The sequence below is a fragment of the Marmota monax genome, unplaced genomic scaffold, assembly GCF_021218885.2.
Source record: "Marmota monax isolate L192 unplaced genomic scaffold, Marmota_monax_Labrador192_F-V1.1 WCK01_AAM20220418_F8-fsc00866, whole genome shotgun sequence".
NCBI classification, from domain to species: Eukaryota; Metazoa; Chordata; class Mammalia; order Rodentia; family Sciuridae; genus Marmota; species Marmota monax.
Window position 1 is genome coordinate 6,003 of NW_026694581.1, and position 3,150 is coordinate 9,152.

General features: G+C 43.1%; 1 pseudogene; it reads right to left on the reverse strand.

Annotated features, from left to right (window-relative positions):
* Nucleotides 1–410: 410 nt before the first annotated feature.
* Nucleotides 411–1,442, reverse strand: LOC124077167 (la-related protein 1B-like; annotated as a pseudogene).
* Between the last annotated feature and the right edge of the window lie 1,708 nt (nt 1,443–3,150).

The window sequence follows — 3,150 nt, forward strand, 5'->3', positions numbered from 1 at the left end:
CCAAAGGCCTGTCAAGCTGAGAAAATCTACACAGTCCTCTTTCTCTCCTTTATTGACTTGGAAACAAGTACATATGCCTGGAAACAAAAGACAGAACCTTGAAGTATTTCCACAGTGATAACAATTATCTTCCCCCTCAAATAAAAGTAGCCATGCCATCTCAGTCCAGCCACACAGGAAAGGGCAGGCAGCTCCTGGAATGTCAGCAGTGGTCCTCAGCTCTGTCTTGGGTCATGGCACATTTGGTCATCTCTACTGTCATGCAGCTGAGGGGTCAACAGTGGACACTCTCACACAGAAGGCAGTATGGTGGCTTCTATCTCTACAGCATGCTTTGTTCCAGTATTTACAATGCATTTCAGTGAGCCACTTGCTCTACTGCACATCCCCATCAGATGACATTCAGGGCATCAGTAGATCATCACCCTGAGTATCTGTGAGCAAAAGGCTTGTCCTTGCACAAACTTTGGACAATTCACCAGCCGAGAGAAGTTTGTCTGTGGCACACTGCTGGGAGGAGGGCCCAGGGTTGGCCATTTTTCTGGTTCTATCTTTCTCCTCATTTTCTCACCTGCAACTTCTATTTCTGTGCTGTCCTTCAGGGCCTCTAAAATGAGGTTAAAGTTTATTCTGAGAGCCAATCAGGGAAATAGGCAAGAAACCTTGCTCATCCATCTTTCTCTGACAAAAAAAGTCATGTTCCAAGTTTTCTCTACTGAAGTAATATTCAATTCAATGCTTAATATACTCTTTAAGAAATGCTTCTTCCACAGGATACACCTGTACACCCATACTGTCATAATAGTAATACATCATACTGGCATTAATTTCTGTTTGAAATGGCTGATCTGTCCTTTCACCATGTTGTCAGTAACTATATGAATAATCAAAGTTCACTCAAGAGTTTCCTCTGCCTCATCTTGTTCCCATTTTGGTCCTCTTCCTCAACTTCTGAAGGAACCTCAGATATTAACCCCCTCACTCCGCACACTGTATACTTTATCCTGATCATCATCTTTTCTTTTTTTTTTTTTCCTCTGTCTCGCCTGCAACTTCCTGTGTCATTTCTCCTGTTATTATGGGAAGACTTGTTTGCTTCAGGTTGACACTGAGAGCTGTTCTGGGATCCAGATCTCTCCTGACTCTCTGATCTTACATCATCTAAGTGCAGCAATATCCACTTGTGTTTATTGGCTCTCTTTCCTTGATTGCTTGACTGGGCCTCATCGTCACTGACATTTTCAATGGGACCATCTAATTTTGTTTCCCTATTTTCTTAATCTCACTGTTACTCCTCTTTTCAACCTTCTTTTCTTTTTCTTTTGTAATTTTTGGCTTCTTATTTCTTTGGCTGATGACACTTTGAGACTGCAAAAAGGTTTTTTCAATGTAAACTCTCCTGGTGTTGGCCAGTTTGCCATATCGCTGAAATCACTGGCCTCATTGGAATTGGTTGAGTTTTTCTGCTTTTATAACTTTGCCTGCTGGGTCTCCAGCACAGGCTTCGGCTGCCAGGTGGAGGCAGGAGACTAGTGCTGGGGAGACTTTTTGGTCCAGGCCTTCTCCTTGGGCGGCAGCGGCTTCGCCCCAGGGCCAGCCAAGGCCGGCGGCTCCCTGTCAACAGGGCCCCTGGCCCATGCTAGGGGCAGCAACAGCGGCTACATGGGCATGGCCACCAGTGGCACAATGTGGCCCAGCACCCGCGCAGGCTTTTTTTGCGTTCCCGCGCTTGTGGCGGCCCTCGCTGCCTCCTTTCCCTCCCCTTCTGGCCAGGGCAATTGCTCCACCAGCAGGCTCACCAAGGCCATCAGAAACTCCCTCTCCACGCGGCCATGATCAGGTCCTCCCTCCCGAGAGGGAGCGGAGGACACTGGGGCGAGAGCAGACATCCTTCACCCACCCAGGTCTCCCCTGATAGAGGGTGCCCAGAGCCAGGAGACTGGGCTGCGCATCTCTGTGGTGGCCAGGATGCTGAGAGTCCGCCCGTGGCTGCAACGGACCAGCTGGACTCTTGGTCTTGTCACCAGAGTGTACTTTTCCAATGATGAATTTTCTTCTTTTAATGTTCTTCACAATTTGGACAGGCTTAGATCTTCCCCAATTATCAAGTGTTTTTTTTTTTTTTTTTTTTTTTTTTTGTTTTTGTTTTTGTTTTTTTAGCTTAACAGTTCCTTTCTCAAATTGTTTTTTGTTTTCTTATATATTTTTTGATACCCAGCAAAGAAAAATCAGGTTGTTCCCTTAACACTTTCCTTGGAAATCCCTTCAGCTAAAGTTCATCACAAATTCTGCTTTGCATAAAAAAGAACAAAACTCAGACAAGTTTTGATCACTATATAATAAGAGTTATCTTTCATCACATTCTCAATTATATATTTCTCACTTTGCCCTTAGGTCCACTCCTGCTGTGTATTAATACTCATAGTTATACTAATATTCTGTTTATGGCATATGTGTATCTTCAAAGGCACTAGAGATTTCTATCTAAGCTCTCAACAGATCAGTTTTGGAATTCATGTCTACCAACAGTCTCTTTAAAAAATCTAGACTTTTAATCATGATTCTCCAATTTCTCCGAGCCTTCAACTTTTATCCAATTCTAAAGTCACATTAATAATTTCTGGCTCTTCAGGATCTCTGTATTATTTCTTTTATAGCTGATAACATTGGAAAACATCAGTTCTTCTCCATATATTTTCTTCTGTGTGCCCCCAATTTTTCTCTTCTTATCTCTTATTCTGGGTCATCTCTTTATCTCAAGACCTTTTACTTTGTTAAACATACAAAGATGGTGTTTTCCTTAACAGTGAAATGTATATGGATTCCAGAATTTGGACATGGAGACAATATATTGAAAGCCACCACTCCATCCACTCGAGGTAGAAGACACCTGTGTGAGAGGACATGGAGTTTGCCTAGAGTTTGTTGAGAGAGTAATCTGACTACAATGAAAACCTGTCCAGTGTTGTAAACTATTAGAAAGATTGCCCAAAGCAATCTGTCTGCCATATTCATTGTATCTTGGCAGAATTGTTGATTTAGCTCCTATCAGCATCTCATGTCTTCCAGCCTGCAGCAACAGCTGTCCTCCTATTTCCCTATAATACAGGCCTCACACTCTAGTCACTGTTATACTTTTAGTACATTCCA